The 12,862-nt window shown below is 36.5% G+C and overlaps 1 long non-coding RNA gene across 1 annotated transcript; it reads left to right on the top strand.

The window, feature by feature from the left end:
- Positions 1-2,627: 2,627 nt before the first annotated feature.
- LOC139981324 (uncharacterized) lies at positions 2,628-7,123 on the top strand. The gene is made up of 3 exons (XR_011797825.1): positions 2,628-2,988; positions 4,254-4,382; positions 5,544-7,123. It is a non-coding gene; the product is annotated as an uncharacterized lncRNA (long non-coding RNA).
- Positions 7,124-12,862: the final 5,739 nt, after the last annotated feature.

Genomic DNA, 12,862 nt, shown 5'->3' with positions numbered 1-12,862 from the left:
CTTCAAATATTTTTTTGGGTATGTGAGTGATCATGGGATAAAGAATTTGGATCAATTTTTGACTTCAAATACTTTCGCCTTCACAACCAGTGCAGATCATATTCATGCAGTATGCATACTGTAGGCTATATACTATATACTTTGCAACGTTGGGGCAAGCTGAGGCAATCTCTTCGCAGCGAAAACAAGTGCGACAAGTTCTTCTCTTATTTTCCCGATAATTTAAGTCCTCGCTCCCTTAGAAAGTCCTTCAAGGCCTTAACCGTCCATAGCTTAATATCATTGATGGACATTTAATCCTCCATTGCGGAAAAAAATAAGAAATACTTCAGTACATATAACGATCGATATTTGGAGTTACAACTCTATAGCCTGTATGCATATGTGCCAAACAAGCTGTCGAGTAACGCTACTAATCACAGTCGACCCTTTGACCTGTTACGTAATCATAAGCTGCTGGTATCTCCGAACTGGCTTATACCACCAAATTATGCTATATGAAGTAGAATAGTGGTTACATTTTCCTCAATTTTAAGAAGCATTATAAAGCATTAACTATACCACACGTTTATAGCATGGTAGCTATAAACGTTCATGAAGACCCGGGCTGAAGGTTATTCTCAACTGTTCTCTGCTATAAATACTGGATAATTGTTTTGAAATGTTTTCCCCTTCCCCTTCCCCTTCCTTTTTTTCCTTCTTGTCATCATTGCAAAGATAATTTAATGTTTAATAAACAATATTGTGGTATTTTACATTGGATTCTAAGTGTTTCTCTATTTAAGAAAATAAATAAGACAATTTACCCCACGTTTTGAAAGTTTTCTTCAAGTTGTGATGGCTCGCCTGAATATCATTTCATTTTCTTCTTTCTTCTTCGGCCGCCGTCAATACTGACGATTGGCTACCAGTTTGACGCATCATTTTCTACTTATTTTGCAAACTGTCTGACATCCAAAATCCGATCACGTACAAACTTTTATATATTTATTAATTTTCTTTCATTGCTTTTTTTTGGGGGGGGGCTTTTTTTTTGGGGGGGGGGCGTGTTTCTGTCAAGCTGAAAAGCACGGTGATCCTTTCTTTAATGATATTACCAAAGAACATAAATTATAGAGGCTTTAACTGTGTGCTATACATACTGTGTGCTACACTCCTCGTGTATTCTTTGAAAATATCAAATCGTATAGCCTGCACTAACACAAAATAATAAATGTCATAACATGTGGCCATTGCTTTCTCTGGGGATACAGTTCCTTCATTCTGTTATTTATCCCTTCATCTCTATACCCTCACATTTAACAATCCAAATCTGGAAAGGTATATCGAATATCCTTATGTAAGTGTATGCATCCCTTAAATCAAATTTTTGAAAAAAACCGACGAACGCATAGTCTCTGAATCGCAAATATCTCAAATTACAACATGGACTATAAGTATTGACATCATGTTTGATTCCTTGCCGAAGGCAGAGGGAGTCTATGCGATGGTAATGGGAAGTGTGTGTGTGTGTGTGTATATATGTATGTATGTATCATACGATATAAATCTATCAATCTACTCCGGTCTTCTTATAATCTCCATACACCATCCTATGAGCAGCCATTTGGGGCAAAGAAGATAACACAGGAAAAATGAGTTAAACATTTTAATTTCAAACTTGCTTTGTGGGGGGGGGGGGGGTGAGCCCATTCCATGTTTAAGTGGGTGTCTAAACGTGTATGAGTGTCGTACACACTAAAAAGTTACAATAGGAAGCAGACTATATGTCCGGGTATATGTTTTACTATGAGAACTCATTTTCAACTCAATTTCCCGAACCAAGAAGCACGCCTTCTTCTTTGTTATTTAAAGAAGAAATGAGGAGATAAAGAATGTCGATGTCAAATCGCGTCAAATGCAAAGAAAATATGGATTTCCACCGAACGACTGGCAGTGTAAAGTCAATGGTCTATCCGAGTCTTTGCTTATTAAAGAATAGTTAACATTCGCCATGTTGGTTGAGTGTAGACTGTTAGTGTACAACTGAATTATGCTCGGGCATTGAGTTAATTGGATGATCTTTTATGGTGACACCTATACATGTTTATGGGCTTTTGATTGGAGCTTGCATGTCATAAACCATACGAGCCAATACAAAATTTTGTGACATATTAATTCAAGGAAATATTCAACATTGATCAAATTAGAGTAAGTTAGGATATACCAGAGGTTTGATGACTTTTGTAGGGTGGTGGTGGAGCCCACTTTGTATACGCTCTAATATATGTTTCAGGCTTCGTTGCAAAGGGGCAAGAAGAAGTAATCGACAATAGCAGACTTTCCAAGTACTAGAATTTCCATTTCGGTGATTTATTTCTATAATTACAGAATTTCATTATGTCACAAGCCATTTCAGTATTGCACGTGTAGTGTGTCATTCTCCGCACAAAATATGAAGTCATGTGATTGATCTATAGAATGCGTGATCAGCTGATTAAATATACGAACCTGATTGGCCTGTTTATCACTATGACGACTTACAAAAAGGTCAAGGGTTATTCTTTGTATACAAAGAAATGTTAGAATTTTGTAACAAAACAAATATAAGAAATGTGTTTTCGATTTTCCTTCCATGCACAGTAAAAACAATGTGTAAAAGTTAACGGGGTATAAAAGTGAGGGGTAAAGAGTTGTGCAATTTTTACACAACGCTGAGTAAAACATGTATATCAGGCGACACAGACACAGGTGTAATGATTTACAAATGCGTATTGTGTAAAAAAAAGGACCAGTTTGCCCCTTTCTACCGGTAAAACAAAATACCAGTGTAATTTGTTGCACTGCACTGGGTAAAATACATTTATGTTACAACTTTGATGTGTAAACACGCTTTCATACCGCGTCGCTGCTTGCAGAACGACAACATGGAAGCCACTAAAAGTTCGATGGTCGTTTCACAATTTCTGGAAAACATCGGCCTAGCGGAACTGAAGCCACAATAAGAAGGTAGGATGGTGTATTTCGGGCATCAGTACTAACCTTTTATGCGGAAAGAATAATATTTCAATAAGTCTTGAACTACAATTTCACCGTTGAATACTGAACGAAAACTGTTTAAAACGGCATATACTCGTCGCCTAGGCCTCACTCTTGTTTAACGTTACGACTAAATGTTAGTGCAAGGTCGAACGTTAGGCTAAGCTATTTCTAATAGTAAGCGCCAAGCATACATATATAGCCTTTCGTTCCTCTCTAGATTCTCTTTTCATGCCCATAGAGACTAGGTAGTGCACATAACCATCTTGTTCGTACTAAAGATATTACTCACGTATGAGAGTAACTTAGGTTACGTATAACGTGGCCAACGTTGAACCATCCTAGCTTTGGCTTATGTTTAAGGCCCAAGCCAATTCTACATTTATATACTGATAGGTCTCCTTAACCAACACTACAAATAGGCAAGCGATACAGCCTAGGCTAACATTACCAGTTGAATATTAGTTTTAAGGCCAGGCAATGACCCATTATGACTAGCATATCCATTAAAATAAGCCTCACTATGATCCTGCAGTAGTCAACCAAGACCCTGGCTCTCATATGTTAGGGCCAAATGGTAAAACAAGCTTTGTTAGTTGTGATGAAAATAGTATGCTTTGCAATCATAATGGCGTATGTGTGTGTTTGTGCTGCCAAGCTTGTAAACACAGTATTTCAAGAAGGGAATTTTGGACTTCTCATGTTTGGTGTGTACGTGACCACATTAGGGACAAGAAGCGCACTGATTTTTGGGGAGGTCAATGGTCATTTGGGGTCATCAGAGGTTAAATTGTGAAAACTACTAAACCTGATATCTCAAGAAGGGAAGCTTGGACAGATCTGATGTTTGATATGTGGGTGTGTCACATGAAGTTGGCCTACAAGAAGCCTACATTCCAACTAAGACCTTGGTCCATGGTGGCTTAATAAAATAATGATGTTAGTGTTTAACCTTTGAACGCAGTTGACTTTTACCTGAAGAAAATAAGTTATGTTAATGAGTGGGCTAAGCAGTAAGCACATTAATATCTCTGCATTTTTTTTTTATTTCACAATAAAATGTTTACATTCTCTGGTTGTTTTTTATGTCTAGAATAATATGTGATGATTGCAATATCCATGAATGTTCATTTTACGGAAGCAATTTCCTAATATGGAACATGTCCTTTGTCATTACTGGTATTAAGCTTTGTAACAGTGTTATATGGAAAATATTTTCCCTCTAATTTCCACAGCTCACAGGATTGATGATGAAGTATTTGAGTTACTGGATGACGAGAGCATAACACAGATAATCCCCAAACTCGGTCTTCGTTTAAAGTTTAAACATCACTACAACCTAAGGTGCAACTCTCTTTCAGAAGGTAATAATATCATTGTTCAACACAGGTTCGATTCCTTGCTGCACACGGAATAGTATATGTGTTCAGGTCCATGTGCATATGTACGTGTACTGCGTGTGCATGAGTGAATGTGTGATGCTTGGCTTTGTTACGTGATAACTCAACAATGGGTGATCGCCCTTTGTTACTTAAAGATCTTATTGTGTATGGTGTTCATCGATCTCATCGTAAATATCAGTTAAAGTATTGGGTCAGAGGTCAAAATATTTCAATAACAATGATTCTGCACCCAAAGGTCACATTATATGCAAACTTTGTATGATCTTTTTGGTTATCATGTTTGTCAATGTTATTGTGACATAATTCTGAGTGGTGGGCCTCATTTCAGAAGATGGCATGATATATCATTACCATGCTAGTAAATAGCCCGTAGTAACTTGTAATCAATTGTTTTTGGTGTACATAGCATTGATGTTGTCACAGATTGAGGTCAATATGTAAATGTTGCAATATTACTCAAGTAATGGTTCTGATGCCACAGGCAATCATCAAAGGTATTACTGTACTACAGTATAAATGCCCTGAAATACTGCATTTATGCTCATAGTAATCAGTTCCACTAAATAAAATTAAATAGACTGTTAACCCTGGAGAACCTGCATGGTTGTCAAATGGGGTGGGTGCGGAATATGCCTCTTCCTCAAAAGGAAATACCATCACAAAAATGAACTAGTAGTAACCATGAGTGAGGGTTGCATGGGGATACCCTCTTTTAAGGGAAATTTCCTGATAGTTTCAGTGCCCCTTTGACTCTATACCCCACATAACTCGCCCATTGTCAGAACCTGGCTATGTTACTGCAATATACTACCAAAATAAGTTGCCCTTAATTTGGCCAGAACTAACATATCATTTCCATGGTACCTCTAGACTTTGATAATTTATTATACCAGGAATCTTCATAGGACTGGAAAAGAAGATATTAAATAATATTTCAAATCCTTTTGGTGTCGAGACAAGTATGACCTGTGTGTTGTAGAAGTTCCCCCTGAAGAAACCTGTTTCTTTTTTACTAGCATTGGTCAGATATGCTTAAAACTACACAACTGGAAGGTTACCTATACATATTTCCCAGATTGTGGTCAATATATATAAATTTTATATAATAACTTGTCTTTTCAGGAAGGTGTAAACTTAGCGCAATACTTGACTCAATTTGATGGACGTACACAGCCATTCGTTTTGATCTTGGGAGGCAACTACTGCCAGCCACAGCAGCTCTTCGTCATCATTGAGCGAAAGGCAATGGTGGTAGACACACTTATTGCAGCAATTGACCTCTGCTACAAGGCTTACCAGATTTTAGACCTCTGCTATTGACCTCAGGCTATGGGGGTATGAACTGCTTTAGACACTCATTTATGCTATTAAAGTACCAAATGAACCAGGGTCTATCAGGGCATTCAGGGCATACTATCATTTCAAATCAATTATGTAAGACCACTGTCAGCAACATGGCATTATTTTCGTCATTGTTAACAAGGAATCCGCTCCAGCAGCTCTTCGTCATCATTGAAGAGAAGGCACTGGAAGTGGGCCCGCTCTTTGTATCCATTGGCCTGTGTTATGTAAAGCTAAACATATGTTAGACCTCTAGCTGCTATTAACTTCAGGTTACAAGGGTATGTAAAACTTTACCCAGTTTAACATATAAGTGATGATTTGAGTCTGTTCCTATATAGATATTTTCTGTTGTTTTCAAAGTTGTGTTGTGTTCTTTCTATTATACGTGATCACTGCGTATAGGTAATTTTGCAGGGCTTTAGTTCTCCAGCATGTTTTATTGAACAACTGTGATAACAGATAAGTGATGATTTTACTTTCATTCCATATAGATATTTTTCTGGTGTTTTCAAACTTGTTTTGAGTTCTTTCTATTATATGTTAGATTTTTGTGAAATATCACAGCTTATAGTTGATTTTAAAGGACTTGAGGTCTCCAGTATGGTTTATTCAACAACTGTGAAAGCATATAAGGGATGGTTAAGTTTCTTCAAAGTTCTGTTTTAGTACCTCAACTATATGATACATTGTAACATTTGTCGATGTAAATATGTTAGAATTTTGAGAAATATGACAGCTTAGTAAAGTTGAGTTTCATAGGGTTTTAAGCATCTAGCATGGTTATCCAACACATAGTAATGATACACTTTACATTAATTCTAAATAATACTGCCCGAATGTTGGAAAACTTTCTGAATAACTCGTTGATGAGGTCAACATTAGGCACAAACAAATTAAAAAAATGTAGATTTTGTTGGCTATATAATTGCTATGTGAGATTGATATCCAGGAAATACCCCAGGAATAAAATATCACAAGGATTTAAAAGTCATGTTATATGTTTCACCTGTTTGATATGTAGCTTAACTCGTCTTTCACCTAAACTTGGGTTGATATTATGCAAGCCCATAGCAAGTTGTGTCAAAAACAGCCCCCCCCCCCCACACACACCAACCTGATTAGAAAAACAATTAAGAATAAGAAAAGTACATTTCATTATGCAATGGCTCCCCTACAAAAATATTTTAGCCTACTATGAACAATATTATTAACCTATATATGTGGCTGCATTGCTGCTAATACTGTAATGGTATTCACTTCTATGATTTTCATGTTCTGTTTTATGCAAGAGAGAAAATTCATTTTTCCTGATAAGCTGAAAGTTATTTACAGAAGTCTTAATAAATTTTATCAGTTCATTTTGATGTTACAAGTGTCTTATTTTCTTGCACTGAGATCATAGGCTTCCTTGCCATAGAGCCAATGTTTGTTCCCATGTTTGTTCATATATACTAAAGTCTTAAAATTATTGCAACCTTACTTAACACGCAAGCATATGCAAGTATGGAGGTTATATCAAATTGTTCAAAGGTATATGTTTTTGACACGATTTTGAAACATTTACAGTATATATAAAATTATATTATTTACACAAGTGTGTGTGTAAAAGTAACCCCAAAAGGTGTGCTTATATTACACAACTGTTGTGTAAAAAAAAGGAACCCCGAAAGGTGTGCTAATATTACACAACTGTTTTGCAAAAATACTACACAACTGTGGGGTAAAACCAGTGCCCTGCTTGACATGGGTAAAATTTACACAAAATGGGGTACAAAAGGGAACATGGTCATTGTTGTGCAAATTTTACACAATGCTCAGTTGGTAAAATAATTTACACATTGTGTGGTAAAATATTACCCCACAGTAAGGTAAAACTTTGCCAAAGCATTAATGTGTAAAGTTTACACATCTGTTGACCATGTTCCCTTTTTACACCATAGAGGTGGTCAATTTTACCCCATGTTTAGCAATTATTTTTAAGTGTGTGGATATCAAATTTCAAGTTGTGGGTGAAATTTCTTGACATTAAAAGAAATCTGTGAGATATTTTAGCATTTCCGTATATCTTTGACTTATTATTAGCATTAAAATTTGTCGATTTTGATTTAAAGGGTTTGGTTTTCAATATTCTGTTTTATGCACTCCATACATAACCTCACCTAATTTCAATTTTTTTTCAAAAATGATCAAGCAGAATTGAAATTATAAGCTAAAAGCAATTCAGCTTTATCAAGCCGGTTCTCGTTGTCACGTTATTTAAATATTGACATAACCATTGAACAGCTGCGGCTGCTTCTGTATTAGTTGATATGAATGTTAATTGATTACTGATCGCAAATGTGGTAAACTTGGTCATGTTTGATCATGAATTCAGAATTTGGCAATTACGTTCAAAATATTTACAAAATACCGACTAACTAGGTCAACGGGGACTATACATCCGACTTATATAGCGCTAGAGAGCTAACATGGTATAGTGCCATGGACTCATTTTTCCTCAGTTCAGTGAAATCTACGAAGAGCTAGATAGGACATGTTTGAAAAAAAATTGTTACGTACGTACGTAATAATACTATTTACGTACGTAATTATTATCATGCACGTACGTACGTGATATAACTACGTACGTACGTACGTACGTAATAATATCACGTACGTACGTGATATGTTTTACGTACGTACGTGATAATAACTACGTACGTACGTAGTGTTATTACGTACGTACGTACGTACGTACGTAATAATTACTACTTACAGTATGTACGTACCGTGTACTGCCACTTCTTACTATCTTCGGTATAGAACGTAAAATTATCACGTACGTACGTAATAAATATTACGTACGTACGTAATAAAAAAAAAATTACCATGTCCTCTCTAGATCTTCGTAGAAATCCCCACTCCAGTCAACATTGTAACATCTCTTTGTTATTTTCAGTTTAATAATCACGGATATGACTGATAGACATATGATATGACTGATGACATAGACTGTGCTCTCTATGTTGTATCAAATGGTTACTAGATGTGAACGTCCGGGTATGAGATTGCGTACAAGATACTACTGTATAGCTTCTATCGTGCACCCCCAGCAATAAATGGTTCATATTAAAAAATCAGCAACAATTTTAGGACCTAAACAGCTCAGTCAAAAAGAAATTTTGACCCCAAATTCACTGGTTTAAAAATGTCTTGTAATTTTTTTAGGGGTAGGGGAGGCAGATTACTAAAGATCTTTGTCCTTTTAAGATAAGGATTATAATAAGCTTTGTGTCTTTTGTAAGAAATGTTAACTTATTTACGTCATTAGTGATTCAATTTCCTTTCAGAGATTTATAAACAAAATAAAGAGCCATTGTTATACCGAACACTGTGCATGGTTAGGACGGCAACGCTTCCACAGTAAAACATATGAAACAATCCCTCTGACAACGTGTAACGTATACGTGTAGATTGAGACCCCCCCCCCCCCTTGTGTAGGTGGCTATGAGGAGATCCCGAAGTCTTGTCTTTTTTCACTGTTTGGACTGCTAAAGAAACATATACAAAATGTTAAAGATGGCAAATTTATGATTTATACATAAAACAAATGTATTGATGACTTTTACATCTCAAGTACTCACGATAGATGAGTGAATATTGCTGAAAGGTTTTTACCATCACATACAGAAACCGAAAATGTATATAACCAAAGCAAACAAAACATTTATCAAAATAGTGAAGAGTACAATGCATGCATTAAAGACACATTACATAGGGACGACGGATAATCTAATCTCAACAGGTGTTTAAAGATCCTCGTACTTACTTGTAGGATTAGTAAATAGACATAAACGGATTACAAATTTGCATTATAAGAGATTAATATGATGTTTCCATAAGAGCGCGCTAAACCAAACAGGAGATAGCAGCTGTCTGCACTTGGTCGATAATTTCACGAAGCATATATACACCAATGGCAATTAATCAAACCAGGACACGCTTCCGTGTTTTGTTTTCTTTTCACAAAATGAGGTTTGAAGTATCAACTAATTAGTATTATTCTTTTGACATTGTGAACGTTTCGTTCTCAGACATTTGGTTTTACCAATAAATAGTATGATGTATAAAGATATATAGAGGTTTCAGTCATAACAAAAGGGGTAAGTTAGCCGTGTTCGAAACCATGCACACTGGTAAGATAAGATAAGATGAACTTTATTAAACCCCCACAAATGGTAATTGAATGCGCGCATAGAGCAGTAAACAGTAAACGGAAATATATAAAAATTATAAAGACGTGTTAAAACAATCCTAAAACAATACAATGGACAGACAGTAGACCGAAACAGTCCTAACAAAATGTACCAAACAGTCAAGCTCTATGGCGTTGTTTTAACTCCAACCAAAGACAACAGCAATTTGTACTTGCAGGAGGTGTGTGGGAAGACGAGAACACCAGATAATAAGTTTTCTTACGTTCCATAAAATGTATAATTGTCGCGTAACAAGTTCTCCAGTTGCTGAACCCTTGTCAATCACAAAGGAGTGTTAGCTCAGTGGTTAACACCGGCGCCTTCCAATCATAAGGTCCCCAGTTCGAGTCACTCCAAGATTAATGTATGTCGTCCAGTTACAGAGTTGATGACAATTGACATTTCATAATAATGCATCGTTAAATATGATTCTAAGATACTGACTTCGGTCAGCTTGCGGCTTTGATAAGCCAATGAGGCTTCTTCGCGAGTTCCTACTTGCAGGAGGATCTAAAAGACATACATACATACACACACACATACATACATGCACGTGACATTTTGCTGACATTTTCTGGTACTAGCACGTGACTGGAACAACCTATATTTTAAGAGACTGATAGATCCACCAAAATTGTGTACATTTGTTATACAAATTTCACCAGCAATACTCGGTATTTATTCAACGTGTAGACAGCAGCTGATTAAACCAGATGGAGCTAATATGCTAATCGATAAAATTGATTCAATAATCAACAGTTTATGAACCCAGACACTATTAATTATTATGAGTATTAATCATATGTAAAAAGCACAGCTATAATTTTGTTTTCTTCAAAATTTTCAAAACCTTACTTCATTATTTGAAGTGTAACTTTTGTAGTGTCAAGCTATAGACCGATAGTATCCTACATTTCATCAAAATCAATTCGGAAAGCTTTCGTAGGAAGCTGCCTTGAAACTGTTACTCGAGTTACAAAAACAAATTGTGAAAACGGAACTTTCACAAATTACCTTTTCGAATGATATATGTCTCTTATGTTGAGTTCCACATTGTTATGCTACTGGTGTTACCTTTATGACAGCTTTATAGATCATACTGGTAGACTAAACTTATACCGTCAAAAGGTAAATATATTAAGGCACTTTAAACAGAATTTTCAAAGAGTAAGTATATACAAATAGAAGTATAATATTTTTAGGCTGCTGAAGTTACTGAAGTACCGGGATGATTGATAGACATTGTTTATGCACAGGTGGGATTTGACAGAGGTAGTAAAAGCCGAATGGGTAAGGGGAAACTTGCAGCTGGAACAGAAGCCGTACAACATCTGTTGGAAAACAATTAACGGCAAATTTATTTTAATTAAAGATTATAGTATGTGTCAAAGCCACTCTGAGTTATTGTCAGAAACTGGCTACTGATTGTTTTGGTTTCCACAGCCGACGAGGCACTATAGAAATCATTTGATACATGAATGGCCTTCCGTAGAAACGATGAAGCCATAGCAACTGCTCAATCGTGGGTTCAGAACATTGTTTAAAAGAATAATCCAGAGTTAACTTTGATTTTTCTTGACTGATAAAACAGGAACAAATTGTAAGCAACCTGCATCTGATGTAATCTTGTATTTATTTAGTTTATTTGTTTGTTTTATTTGTTTATTTGTTATAATTGTTTTCAAATATCAATAATTTAAATTGGTACTCTTTGCTTCACAAAAATGAACTTGACGCAAACAGATATATGTCAGTTATACACTGAGGTGATTTTCTTATTCTTTTGGGGGTGGGGTGGGGAGGGGGTCTATGTTCACTTTAATGATTTGTTTAAGCTGAACTCAAGGGGATACATATTTAACAAACTACCAAAGATCCACGTGGTATAGTCAAGACGCATCATGTATATCGTCAACCAGATAATGCAATGTGCAGTTTCAGTTATAATTCTTGTTATAAATGAGCATCTATGACATCACACCTGTTTCCTTCAATTTCACTTTTCGGACACAACGTATCAACTTCAAAACGAAACTGTCTCAAACACGGAAGGTATGAAAGGAATGCAAGTTTCAATGATGTTTAGATTATGATCCTTCGTGGATGATAAGAGATAAATTTAACTCTTACCTATACTTTAAAGATGCGAGTTTACTTTTTTCACCATTGATCCAACCTATAAGTGCCAGGCGCGTAGCCAAGGGGGGGGGGGGCGAAAGGGGGCGACCGCCCCCCCCCCCCCTTGAGCATTTAAACAAACAAAAAAATTATGATATCGCTAGTAATTTCAAATAGCAAATGCTTAAATACAACTTTCAAGGCCTGGGAAGTGCCATTTCCAGCGATCTGGAAGGCATTTTCGGCCAAAATTTTCTTGTACGCTTCGCGCCAACTGATGGTGGCGCTACGCTCAGATAGTTTGCCCACAAGCTTCGCCCCTTCCTTGGCAAATTCCTCGCTACGCGCCTGATAAGTGCAGAATAATAGGTATACCGTTTATCATATAGATTCTACAGAGGGAGTGGACAATATCAACAGCTACAGTCAGGGTTGTGCGTGACATACGGTGAGAACGTGGGGGGGGGGGGGGGTGGGAGGGGGCAGCATTCCATAAAACAACAGAATCGGTGATACATCCCTAAGAGGTCCAGCTAACATTGAATGCTTTTTATTCGTTCAGTGCTTTTCCAAAGGAGGGAAAACTGTGGAATCACTTGCAGGTCTGCATATTACACTGTTTATAATTCAAACTTTAAAAACACAAAGCTGAGCACGATACAGGATCAGCCAGACAGGTTATCCTGAAGTTGTCTTTTTCTTCTTCTTTTTGTTTCTTTGTGGCAGGTGCACGGGCATCAAATT

The sequence above is a fragment of the Apostichopus japonicus genome, chromosome 15, assembly GCF_037975245.1.
Source record: "Apostichopus japonicus isolate 1M-3 chromosome 15, ASM3797524v1, whole genome shotgun sequence".
NCBI lineage: Eukaryota > Metazoa > Echinodermata > Holothuroidea > Aspidochirotida > Stichopodidae > Apostichopus > Apostichopus japonicus.
This window is presented reverse-complemented; position numbering and strand designations above follow the sequence as displayed.